Source organism: Sceloporus undulatus, chromosome 5 (assembly GCF_019175285.1).
Source record: "Sceloporus undulatus isolate JIND9_A2432 ecotype Alabama chromosome 5, SceUnd_v1.1, whole genome shotgun sequence".
Taxonomy (NCBI): Eukaryota; Metazoa; Chordata; class Lepidosauria; order Squamata; family Phrynosomatidae; genus Sceloporus; species Sceloporus undulatus.
The window spans coordinates 57892762-57907245 of record NC_056526.1 but is presented as its reverse complement, the minus strand read 5'-3'; positions in this window follow the sequence as shown (position 1 = coordinate 57907245).

Below are 14484 nucleotides of genomic sequence, written 5' to 3'. Positions count from 1 at the left end.
AAAGGCTGTCAATGAGTCTTGAGTTGATACTGCAGACAGAATTAGGTGAATAGATCTTTTGGCAAAGGATGTTTGAAGTAGGGAGAGGAGATGAATCAAACATAACAATGCATAAAATAAAATATATTTATTTTAAATGTGTGATGAAAATCATTCAATAGTGATACACTGACTCCTAATCCAGAAAAGTGCAATAAGGAGACATGTGTGTGAAACAGGGCTCCCTCCTCCCACAGCATCACACAGTAACTACTGCAAAAGAAAGGTGACATTTTCTCATGGCACTTTCATATTGGTTACTTACACTATATTCATCACCTGCCTCAACACAAATTCAACTACCACCAACAGTAGTGTATTTTTAAAAAAAGACAACCTGAAGCTTATATGGCAATCATTATTATCATATTAAGGTAACACTTATTAGATTTTAAATATATACATTATTACAAATATGAAGCCTTAACATCTTGTGCTTATTACAAAAATTAATCAAATACATCTACTACTGGAGTAGTCAAAAATACATCAAATTAGTATTGCTATAAATAAATACTATTGCTGTTAAATATTAATCAATTACAACAAATGGCATATGGCTCTTGTAAACATTAGAAAGGTCTTAATTAATTAAAATTAAACTTACAATATTCAGTAAGTATTTAAAAAAAAACAGAGTCCTAGAAGAGTGGCAAGAACACAGTGTATAATGGTCATGTACCCTTGAGGGAACACAAAACTTTACTTGACCAATATTTATATTATGAAGGATATCAAAGAGGGTGAGAGCCAACTCTAAGATACCCTGCAGCAGGCTCTACAGTTGGTCACACACACACACACACCACACAGCAGTGTGTTTAGCTGGTAAAGTTGGATTTAGGAAGGCATCCAGCATTTCAGTTTCCCACAATCACCAATGTCGCATTTCAATGGATGCATGAGGGCACAGTGGGCACAGATAAGTTTGAAGCTGAAGCAACTACCATTCACCTAGCTCTTCGTCACTTCATACATCTCTAGATGTTCAGAGCCACAGCCTCAAATCCAATACCTTTCTTATTAGCCTTTCTCCCATATGCAGGTTATCCACCTGGAGCCTCACTATAGCCCTTAGGGTGCTGTCCAACCCAACAATGCTCTGCATTCCTAAAGTTCTCAGAGCTCAAAATAACTTTCCTACTGGCCATCATCTCAGTCAGTAAAGTTTCAGAGATGAATGACTTCTCATCAGAAAACAAACTGCACATTCCATAAGGACAAAGTAGTCCTGAGACTAGACTGCCTCTTCAACCCATAGGTAAACACAGTATTTCACAGGCCCCAGGAACCATCTCCTTATTTTGCCCCAAGCTGTTGTGGGATTCTCTGGATGTCCATGGAGAAAATAAATTCCGACAGATAGCACAGCTCCCTGTTCATATTATAAAAATGCTTCACCCTGGAGAGAAAATTATCAGTGGCCTCTCTGGCAAGGTAGCTAAGGGAATAGATAGATTCGGATTACTCCAGAAAGCAGTGTAACCCAAGACTAAGGCCCCATTCATACTGGGGTAAAAGACATGGAGGGAACTGGGATGATCCGGATGCCCCTCCCCCGAATCGCTCCGTTAGCAAGTGCCCACTACAAATTGAAATCGAATGCATTTTGACAGAAATCGAATGGATTCTGTAGATTGGCCGCTGCCAATCAAGCTATCGTCATGGTGACGTTTGCAGGGCATCGGGGAAAGTCTCCTCCCTTTTTAAAGAGCCAGGCACAGGGGTTTCAGCGGCTGAAGCAGAGAGAGAGATGCCTCTCTCTCTCTCTCTCTCTCTCTCTCTCTTTTTTAATAAACCTGTGGGCTTTTGGGTCAGATCTGCCCCTGTCCCAGGCAAAGGATGGGATTGCCATGCTTTTTTTTTTTTGCTTTTAAAAGCAACATTAGCTTTCCCTTTGCTTCCCTTGCTGTATCTGCTCAAGAAGACAAATCATTCGCATGTTCGCTCAAAAAAAATAGTTAAAAATGTAACATCGATTGTTTGCAACATTTGTAGCTTCCCCCTCTGCAAAAAGCAAGGAGATCCAAGGATATAAAGTGCAAGCCTGGCTCCATCTGCCTCTGGAATAGAAACAATGCGCATATTTGCTCAAAAAAATTGTTAAAAATGTAACATTGATTGTTTGCAACATTTGTAGCTTCCCACCCTGCAAAAAGCAAGGAGATCCAAGGATATCCAAGTGCAAGCCTGGCTCCATCTGCCTCTGGAATAGAAACAATGCCTGACATGAGCTCTGTTCATGACCTGATTTTTTCCTCCTGCAAGGGAAGGAATGCCCAGCGAGCAGGGAAAAGAGGCTCCGAATGCCTTCCCTTGCTCCCTTCTTCCCAGGGCTCTTTCCTCCACCCCCTCCCCTCCGATGAGGGGAGGAAATGCCTTGCCCTTTGCCCACCCTCTGACCTAAAATCCCTCCCTCAATTTGCCTCGATCGTGATCGAGGCCAAGTTCTCATTCCCAGGACCCGGGGTTTTTAAAAAGAAACGGTATTTGCGCCGATTTCAAAAGACCTGCGCTAGGGGCCATTTACCACGGAACGGGTGTGCAAGCCCCAGATTCGCTTGTGTGAGATTCGGGGTGAGTAGGAACTTCACGTGATTGAATCGGTTTCAAAACCGATGTTTTTTGTAATGTGAATGAGCCCTAAGGCATTGTCTTTTGGGAGACAGACTCTATAAGGGGCTACCTCCTTTTGAGTTTACACCTTTACAAAGCATTACAGGATAGACTGCTTCTCCTGTAGAGAGGGTCTCAAGATTGAGGTGGGTTGGGAAGGACAAGGTTGGCTGGTCTGCCCACCCACCAGATCACTTCTTTTTTGCATCCTCAAGACAGCCAGCCTCCTCCTGCCAGAATCACAGAAAAAGAAATTATGTACTAATAATTGAATAATGTCAAGCAGAGGCTAGGCTAGCCCAAACCTGTCTTCACTTTCTTGTCACTCAACAGAGAATAGATAAGCTAAGCAACCTCTCTTTTAGGTTCAAGCTTTTGGTGACACCTAAAGACCTACAGAGAAAGAAGGACCTTTAATGTTCTGGTTGAGTCCTGTATTCTCAGCCTATTGGAGGAATCAGTTGGTGCCTATAGAGAAGGTCATCCCTTTCCCCTGAAGAGAACAGAAGACAGCTTGCCAATTCTAGGGGCAAAACCTTCTGCAGGCTAGCTGGCCTCCTGTGCTGGATGAGAATTGAAATTTACTCGTCAATACAAAATTTCTTGCTCTCCCCTTCATCCCTCCTACATTGCTTGTGAAATCTAGGTATCATTTTAAATTAATTAAAATAAACAATTTCAGTTATGATAAGTCAAAATCAAGCATATATTAATACCTTTGTATGTATGTCCCCTTTGCTCTCCTGAAGCCATTGGCTGACCCACTTTAGATACATACTGTTTTGTTAAGGGCCAGTTTATTTGTCTCTCATTAGATGTTGAGATTAATTTGCAGTGATTGTTATGATATAACAGTTGACCAATTAAAATAGATAAAACATTGAAAATGTGGATCTACTTCATGTAATGGGCCTAGGCATCCATCACTTTCTGATCAGCCAATTTTTAGATAGCCATATTCTGTTTAAACTCTACTTTTTTAATGCAGCCATTTTCTGTTTGTGATGAACTGATGTTCCTGTGATTTCTAAATTATTATTTTAAAAAAATCTTTTGGGATACATTGGTAAGAAGTATAGTTGTTTGGCTTTTTCACAATATATTTCTGTTTTCTTGCATTGTCAGTCATGATAACTTCCACTGTCAGAACCTGCCATTTCTGGATAGCTCTTAAGGTCCACTGGTGCTGATGCCTATCTAGACGGAGGTCTTGAATGAGAATATTCCCCCCTTCTCTAGGCTTTTGGGGTTGACTCACCATACTGGTTGTTTTGTTTTGTTTTGAACATCTGAGGGAAGCGCCGTCCACTGGTTTCAATGAAAACACTGTCAAGCAGATTCCCAAAGAGCTGTTTTTCAGAGATGGGAACCACTGGCCAGTACTGACTTTATTTTGCCAGTTCCAGCCAAAGGAGCAATCACAGTATCAATCATTTGTCCTATTCCTAGCTGGTCTTGATTATTCCTTTCAGAGGTTTTTCTATGAATAGACGTCTCCATATGCAAACTCTATGTCATTTAGAACCATGCATCATAGGGCTTTCTCTTTGCAGACCCATGCATTCAATGAGGCAGAATAGCTATGAGATGTCGAAACAGTGGAGGAGCCTTTGTGCCCTTTCTATTCATGAAATTCTCTTCACAAGGATAGTGCTTGAAGGGGTGAAAAGTTCATGATTTCAGAAATAATCTTTAAAACATTAGTCCCCAAGCTAGGAATGGTTGATTAGTCTGTTTTTGGCTCATGGAATTTAACATGTCAATCATATTAATTATGAGTTTATTTCATCCATTATCGACAATAATAATAATAATAATAATAATAATAATAATAATTTATATTCCGCTTAATCACTTGGAATCCAAGCGGATTACAACAGTAAAAGAGGATACAGTTAAAATTCTAAAACCACTATCCCTCCCCTCCAGTATAAAAACATAGTAATACTAAAAAGAGATTAAACCAGACAGATATTAAAACAGTAGTATAAAATCGCAGTTAAAATCAATGGAAGATTTGTAAAAAAGAAATGTATAGCGGGGACCAGATAGGATGGAAAAAGGGATGTAGAAAAGGGGAGAGAAGTGGAGAGGTAGAGGCAGGAAAATAGAGGTGGACCTAGTCTGGAAAGGCCTGCCGGAAGAGATCCGTCTTAATAGCCTTCTTAAAGGTTTCCAAGGTGGTAATCAGATGGATCTCATCCAGCAGGTCGTTGCATTTTTTAAAAAATCACAACTTTCCATAATATATACATTGGTACCTGCTGGGATATGGTTCCAGGAACCACCCCACCCAATACCAAAATCCATGGATGATTGTCAAATGCAAAGGCATAGTAAAATTGTGTCCCTTATATTAAATGACAAAATCAATTTTTGGTTTGTTTATTTATTTGTGAATATGTTCAGAATCCATGGATATGGAGGGCTAACTGTACTTTCTGAACTGAGAATTCAGTCATTAAAAGTGCACAGTCTGAATGACAGCTATATTCTAAGCCACACTGAAATACGGGAACTGTGAATTATTTTGGCCGACATGAACCAAGCAAAATTCTCCCTCATCCCTAACCAAAGCCAAAGTAAATAAAAATAATTCTAACTTTAAAAAATAGTAATGTAATTAACTTAAACCAAATCCATACTTTTTAAAATCCAGAGACAAATTTATTAAATATGTGTCCTTGATATAGATATAATAGTGCCCTTTTTTTGCCATCTTGATCCAAGAAGTTTTATAAAAGCATGAAACCTACCCCAGATTAATTAAGAGTTTAGCTTCTATAATATTGATGATACATACTGCTTGTCAGTAGGATTAATAATCCCTTCACATCTTTACATAATTAACTCTGCACTATAAAAATGAAATCAAGGAGTTGGGTTTTTTTTTAACTGCTGGATCAACTTAATGGTGAAATGGAATAGATGACAAACTCAGCACAAATATCAGTAACTGATTGCCAGGTCGCATTTTGTCAGCAATGACATGTCATGTGACGATCAGCCTGGGGTTAAATACATTGCTGCCGCAGTGTTCTTGGCATCCCTGCCAGATCAGAAAGCATGAGGCCAGGGTGAGTTATTCAGTTTGTCTCCTGCACTCACCATTGCATTGAAAATGACCATCCTAGCCATTTCATGATTCACAACTACAGCAGAATGTGAAATATATGACATGTTGAAAGCAAACATTATGATAGAAAAAATAATGCATCACTCATTGAAGAATGGAAATGGATTGATTTGGGCAGAGGAGAACCCCCACAACCTAGGACATAAATTGCTCCAAAACTACTCTGGCTGGCTTTTGGCCTTTCTGAAACTCTATGTCCTCCCAAATTCCCATTGTGGTGACTCAAACTGATGTCATTATCACTCTTAATCACATTTTCAGCTATTGTGGGGGACAGAGAATCTTGCTGTTTGAGATGAGGGAACCCCCAAAAGAGCATATATTTCTATTGAAAGCCTCTTCAAGTGATTTTCAACCAAAAGGCAGAGGTTTGTGCTGAAAATATTTGAGGAAAGTGAGGGCTTGGGTGGCAAGTGTGGTCCCTTAGAGCCACACTGAATTCCTTCCTCTAAGTGCATCTTGATTTCCATCCCTGGCCTAAACCAAATGGAAAGTCCCAACAAGAGTAGAACCAATGAATCAAAATATTTGTACTGTATAAATGTTGACTTTCTACTCAGCAATTGGCTCAATGGGTGTACTCTAGTTAAAACTAGTCATAGGATTTAGCCATAGATTTTTGTATGAGTGATCTTCATGCATTCTGTCAATAGTATGCCAGATTCTGGGAAACTGTTTGGCTTTATAGAAGGGTACATACACTCTATACAAACAAAAAAACCTAAGCTGTTTAAGTGCTGGACTCTTCTGTAACAGTAAAATGAAAGGCCACTGCATGGGCTAATTTTTCTATTTAATAAAAGCAACCAGAATACATAATGCAGATGATTGCAGTGGTTTTCAAGGAGTGTTGTCTTGGCTCCATAATACCTACAAGAAGAATTTCAGGTAGATAAAGTACATCTGCTCCACTCAGGTAGGGCTTTGACACCTTCTCCTGTGTCATTTTGGCCAGAGAACATGTCCTACTATCATCCTCTGATTCACTAAATGAGTTCCCAACAGCACATCCCTGCTCTCACAGAAGCCAACAATCAAACAGGTTATGGCTGCTCTCCTCAGAGAGATAGACAAATACTGTACAGCTTTAGAAACAGTTTGCCATCTGACAAAATGCTTCTAAAGCTGCAGAAAAGGGGGGGGGGAGTGAAGCTGCAGTTTTCACTGTCCACTGAGAGCTGTCCATGGTTCTTATCCTAACTACTGCTGAAAGTGACTTGACCTGACTATGCCCGATAAGAGCCTGGCTTTGTGACATTATTTGACTTAGTCAATTGCCAATTTCCCTACAAGCCCCAAGCCCCAAGGGAACACAATATATACAGGGCATTTAAAAAACAAATATGTGAGAGATGATGAAGTCCTTTCCAAATGCACACATATCTAAAGACAAATACTGTATGGGTTTGATAACGGGTTAGACTCAAGAAGGAGGTGTGAAAAGCAAAAAAGGGAAATCAACAATTTAAGATATGGGGATGAGACCATACTACCAGCAGAAAATAGCAAAAGACTTGGAATGATTACCAATGACAGTTAAGGAAAATACAGTAGTGCAAAAGCCATGTTACTGTTGAATATTAAAAGAACAAATAAAAATAATGACCACATACCGTTTACATAACTTAAAAACAGGTGATGAAGTCATTGAAATAGTTCAAGATTTAATATATTTTGCTTCAGTCATAAATCAAACTGGAGGCTATGGTCAAGAAATTAGAAAATGGCCAAGACTTGGAAAGGAAGCTACTACTACAGCAGTGGGTAAGAACTTTGAGTTTAAAGATACATTACTAAATACTAAAGTCAGAATCACCCATGCCATTGTATTTCTTATTTCTATGTATAGAGTGAAAGCTGGACATTAAAAAAAATCTGCCATGAAAAGAATCAAATCATTTGAAATGTGGTGCTGGAGGAGAGTGTTACGGATACCATGGGCAGCTAACAAAATGAATAAATGGGTCTGACAGCAAGTCAAACATGAACACTTATTATAAGCCAAAATAACTAAAATTGTGTCTCTTATACTTTTGCCTGCATCATGAGATGACATGACTCCTTACACTGCCCTTGCTTTTTGCGGGTTCTTTTTCCATCAGAGGGAAGCTGTGGCTTCCCTTTGGTGGAAAAACAGGCACTGGCAGGCCGCCATTTTTCGACGGTCTGTATGGTGTCTATCTCAAGTAATTTTGCCCATAATTGCCAAGCCTCCAAAATGGCTGACACCACTAAAATTGGTATCTGTTCTTTTAATGAAGGTAAATGTACTTTGTCTTCCTAATGATTAATATATCGTAATCAGTTTATTTGCTGACATTCATAAGTTGTTAAGTGGTGGAATGAAATTTTAAACAACTGTTATCATTCAGAGCTCAACTTCTATAGAAAATATCAATTATCATTTACATTTAGCATGCACACATATAACCTACAGAGTAAGTTGGCTGGCTCAGTTCAGCAGTTATTGGGAGAAGAGTAAGGCCCAAAGCACACTGCAGAAATAATCCAGTTTGAGACCACTTTAACTGTCCTGCCACATAGCTAGGGAATCATGGGAATTCTAGTTTATTGTGGCAAAGAAAGCTAAATGTCTGACAGAGAAAGCTAAATGTCTCACAAAACTACAGTTCCCATAATTTCCTAGCATTGAGCCAAGGCAGTTAAAGCTGTCTCAAACTGGATTATTTCTGCAGTGTGTTTTGGACCTAAGCTGAAATGGGCAATGACAGTGACAAAAACAGTAGGACAGCACATACATAACTGCATATTTTTCCTGAAAGGTATGTATTTGTTCCTGTGCTGTCCTACCATTTCTTTTCTGCAGTTTCCCACTATTTCGAGAATGAAAATTCACCAGCAGAGAGAACAGAAGGTAACTTAATTGGTTTTATCTAGATGTTCAGATGCAGATTGGCAACAACTTGCAACTCCTGTTTAACATTAACAGTAACAAAGTAATTGAATGCTTCCAAAATTACTTGCTGAAATGAAAAAAAGCTTAGGATAAATAGAAAGGACCTAAATACCCTAAAGGCACCTGATCTCATCTGATTTTGAATGTTAAGCAGGGTTAGCCCTCTTTAATACATAGATGGGAGACCGCCAACAAGTATCAGGTATTTCAGAGGAAGGAACTGCCAAAACCATCTCTGAGTATCCTTTGCCTAAGAAAACCCTATGTAATTCATGGAGTCACCATAAGTTGATAGGCAACTTGAAGCAATTTGTGTTGTCTGCCTTCAAGTTGTTTCTTTCTTATGGTGACCCTGAGGCACACTTATCATAGGGTTTTCTTTGCAAGATTTGTTCAGAGGAGCTTTGTCATTGTGTTCCCCTGAAGCTGAGAGCATGCAACTTGTCCAAGATCACCCAGTGGGTTTTATGGATAAACGGAGAATTGAACCCTGGTCCCCAAAGTCGCAGTCCAACATTTAAACAGCTACATCATGCTGGCTCCCGACTTGAAGCGTGCATGCATGCACACATGCACACACACACAGAGAGAAAGAGTGTATGCCCCATGAATGTTTTTATGGCCCTTGGCCCCTTCTGACTCCTTCTTTTGCTCTTTTCCTTACCATCATAGAAAGGGTGAATTGCCACTGCTGGAAGCCTTTAATGGTGAAGGAACCCAGTAATCTATTTAAAATAAAACTCTGTCTTTCATTCATCAATGTCTTTGGTGCTGTTTGGGGTGGGTTGTTTACATTTTTGGAAGACTGGGTGGCCCCCAGAGGCTTCTGGGGAAGAATACTGGCATCCCGACTCACAATAGTTCCCCACCCGCAGCTTAGCATAACCAGGAGTATAGCTTTGGATCAAAAAGTTGAAGGGCTGTATTTCAGTTATGGCACTCAGAGCACATTGTGGCTTTTCCCCATGCTCTGTTCATTGGATCTCAGGGTTCAAATTTTGAAGGAAAAAAAATGTGAAAACCGAGACATGTATTAGACAAGGCAGGTTTCTTGTTTTGGAGCACTTTTTGCTACCAAAGAGTCTACCATCTTTGTGAGGAGAGTATCTGGTACCAATATTTTTATAGGAATGCATGTTATTCTGGAGCTCCATACAACAAATAGCTTGTGCAATTGTACTAAAGTAATTAGAAACTTAGGGTAGGACTATAATTAGAAATTAGAAAGAAACCCAAATCACCATAATTTATTGAACAGTTTTAAGCCTGTGATGTTAGTTTTATTTTATTTGTATCCCTTACAAGACCCCACTGTTCCAGAAAGATCAGATAAAAGGGTCCTTGTTCTCACAAACAGAAAAGTAAAATTGTTTTTCCCCAAGGAGTAACAGGAACAAATGGCAATTTGGACAAAAATTTAAAATGTACTGTAAGTATTATTTTCTAAATTTTACTACTTTAAGAAATCTTCACATAAACGGAGCACACAAAACAGTGCTAAAATGACTGATTGTAAAAGATAAATGTGTTGAAATATTTTGGGTGATGTTTCTTGCCCGTGGTCCCGGTCTGGTGCCAACTGGATGCAGATGCAGGCTCCTCTGGAACTCAGGATCAAAGCAAACTCCAAAACAGGCTTTGCAGCTTGCTGGAACAATGCCTAGTGAAACAGCTGCTTAATTAAAGAAACAAACTCCAGCAGGTTCACTCTTAAAGAGGGCTTTTATTGTCTTGTTGTTATATACACAAGCTAATAGCTATAACTGTACAACACGTCTTACTCTCCCAGTCTCCATTCCTCCTAGAATTCACCAGAACAGTCTTTGTTCTCTTAAATACAACATTCCCATGCTGTGATCACTTAGTCCTTCCCACAAGTTGCCATGCAACATAGGAACCAATCACAGTACAGACAGAAAACATATCTTGTTTACATTTTGTCTTGTTGCATTGTCCTTGGACATTCTGTCTGCGGCCTAGACTTTTGGCCTTCAGCTGTAACCAATTTTAAACTTTAGCAACCATTGTCACATCTGAACATTTTCAGCACAAATATACACTAACAAAACGTTTGTGTGATTTAGGCTTCATGGATGAGCTAAGACAAGCACACACACGAACTTTTTGGCCTGTACCAACTTTCAGAAACTCAAAAGGACTCAACATGGATGAGCAGAAGTACTGAGCTTTACATTTTAGAAACTCCAAGGGCCCCACCACCACAATGCTCTTTCCCTCCCACTCACATCGGGGAGCTTCCTCTTTCTATCCTCTTAGCCACCCAAATGTTCGTTCATCTACCCATCCACTGAAGTCGCATTTCTCTCTTCCATTTTAGCTATTTGTTTCTTTCTTTATGCACTTTCACTTCTTTCACTCTCTCTTTTTCTTCTTCCCAGTCTTTCTCTTTCTCCACCCTAAAGCTTGGTCAGTCTTGCCCTCTGCTCAATCTCCTTCCATCTCTTTACCAGGTAATAGGATGTTTTCTCCTTCCCTGCCTCTGCTCTCAATCTTTTGAAGAGTTCGGAGGTCCTGCAATTGCAGTGAGAATGTTGTTTCCTTGCCATGACCCTAGGTTGGGAGGAATGATTTACATGTTAACCTGTGTATTGTTCTGTTGTTGAATGGCAAGGCCTAAGGGATGGAGGATATACAAGGAGGATTTGTGTCTATTTAATTAGTGATCATTGTCTGCTGGGAAAACCCCTGACCTTGGGTGGTTTTCATTTGCATTGTGCTGGGTCTCAATTCTGGTGTTTTTTCAGGACTGGTAGCCAAACTTTGTTCACTTTAAGGATTTCTTCTTTCCTGTTGAAGCTGTCTAGGTATTTGTGGATTTCAATGGCCTCCTTGTGCATTCTGACCTAATAGTTGTTGTCATGGTCCAGAATTTCAATGTTTCCAAACAACATTTTATGCCCAGGATGGTTTAGATAGATTAATCTGCCCTCTTTCCTTTTCATGGAAATATTAGAAATCTTCTGGGGCCATTTTCTCACAGGTTGTTGTTGTTGTTTTACCATCAAGTAATTTTTTTCCAAATTATGGTGACCCTAAAGCAAACCTATCACAGGGGTTTCTTCAGAGGGAGTTTGCCATTGCCATCCTCTAAGGCTGAGAGAGAGTGACTTGCCCATGGCTGAGGAGAAATTTGAACCCTGGTTTCCAGACTCATAGTCCAATGTTCAACCACTATACCATGCTGTCTCACATTTGGATAAGTTTGTTCTTAGCTTATTCTACAAGCCAAATTAAGCCTCACATTTAACACACAGCATACAGCTACACTTGATTTTTAAAATTATTATTACTGTCTTCCTCAAAAGTTAGGGGTGGTGGTGGTCCTGAACTTCATGAAACCTCAGAGTAGATATTGGGGATTTAAACTCTGCAACCTCACTGCAATCCCAATCCAGATGCAGGACATACTTTTACTTTGCTATGCCACAGGCAGCTCATATGTTTACTGGAGGGTGTGTGTTTGTTTAATAACACAAACTGTTGGTTACAGCCCAATTTTTTTAAAAAAAAATCAATATAACTGTTAGGTTCCTCATATTATATATATGTTTATGTGTAAAGTAATATATCTTTCTGTATTCATTTTTTAAAAACCAGACCTTTTAAAAGGTGGACTTTTAAATAAATACAAGTAGTATGGAATACACTTACCATATGATCATACTGAGAAGGAACCTGAGGGCTTTCTCTATAGTAAGTATGTTTGGGATTGAAGCTTTCAGTATATGACAATGTACTGTATGATTATTTCTTTAACCCTGACAATTTAATCTAATTTAAGAAGCAAACTGAATTCCTTAGCCTTTAAGCCAGTCGGCAGGTCCTGTTAACTTTTAACTTTGTTCTTCATAGCACAGACATTTTGGCCTAAATCCAGTTTATTTAAGTGTTGACTTACCATTGCTTCAGCAGATCTATTTTAGTTATATTTAGGCTAATATATTTATTATTCATAGAATCATAATTCTGAGAGTGCTAACAAAATACAAGGTTTTCCCCACACTTCTCACATGCATATTTTAACATGCTCCCCTCATCTAAAAAGAGGAAAAGGAGAAGGAATCAAACTAAATAAATATGATAAAATTTCCTGCAAAACCAAACCAAACCCCTTCAGTCTTGCAATACCATATTCAGGATGATTTTTAAAATCATCCTCCCTTTTTATAAACAGAGCCCTCAGTCATATTCTGAAGGCATTTCTGGCACCCCTTCTATGACACATAGGCAATATACAGTAAGAACCCCAGGGGATATGTTCCCAGACTTAAAACAGTTAGTGGGGATCACAGATAATGGAGACATAACATTTTCAGTGGAAATTGACCACTGAGTTGTGCTGGGAGACCTCCAGATGTCTAGAGAAGTGGCCTCTCTTGGCATCTGGAGGTCCTCCAGCATGACTATGGCCAATTTCCACCACACGGGCTATGGTGCATAACTTTATGATGATACTGATACATCTCTAATAGGACACACAATCCTTCTAGTAAAATCATAATTAAATGAATCACAGCATCACACATGGGTTCTTCTTGCACAACAAGGCACCATGCAAGTTGTCCTGCTACATCATGGGAATCCCTTTTTCACAATGGCTACACTAATGACTCTGCTCATGTAATGGTCCTAGCTACATCTCTGCTCCCTTCCTAAGAAAGAAATGTTGCACACTGGTACAGTTCAACTTTAGACAATAATGAATCTGTTTACACCTATGTAAAAGTAAAGGTAAAGGTAAAATAGACAAAGGTTTCCCCTTTGGCAAGGTTGTCAAGTCATGTCTGGCTATAGGGAGCAGTGATCATTTCTGTTACCAAGCCAAAGAGTCAAAGATGACTCCGTGACCATGTGTCCAACATGACTAAACAAAACATAGCGGTACCTATTTATCTACATGCACTTTTACATGTTTTCAAACTGCTAGATTGGCAGAAGCTGGGACTAGTGCTGGGAGCTCACTCTCTCATGCAGTGCCTGGGTCTCAAACTTCCAGTCTGCAGATATTGCAACTGTCAGAGTCAGCATCTTAACTGCTGAGCCATGTAACATCCCAAAAATGATGACAGACATAATTTATATATACAATAAATATGCAAAGAAATTTCAGAGGGAAAATTAATAGTGTATCAATTTTCATCAATCAATAAGAAAATGTAACTTTCATTAAATATTGGTTCTCTTTCCCTCCTCTCCTTTCCATGGCAATACTTGAAATACTGTACATAAATATTCATATTGGCCATTATCCGATAAGATATTTCTATTATCAAAACTATTTCTATCAGCAAAACCAGAAAGGGGTGATGGCTCTTCAAAAGATTGCATGTACAGCGCTGTGTAAATTTACAGCGCTTCATAAATAAAGGTTAATAATAATAATAATAATGATAATGATAATAATGTACTCTTGAAGTTTGGGAAATTCTTGGGCAGCACAGAGAGTTGCAATGTTAGCAGACCACTAGTGCAATGTTGATTTTAAGCCATAGGCATTTTCATCTACCCTTAACAGAGAAATATAATATTCTAATACATATAGGCCTACCTTATAATACATATAGGCTTTGTTGTTCCAGTGAAGTAAAATGAAACATTTCCTGTTTAATCTGAAAATATGCTTTCATTAACCCATTCTTAGGATAGCCCTATATTCAATTAATCCCACCTTCTCTCATTTTGTTCTATTTCCTAGCAACCACTCTACACTTTTCTTTGATATAATCTATTGCTGCTAAGACTGATAAACCCTAGC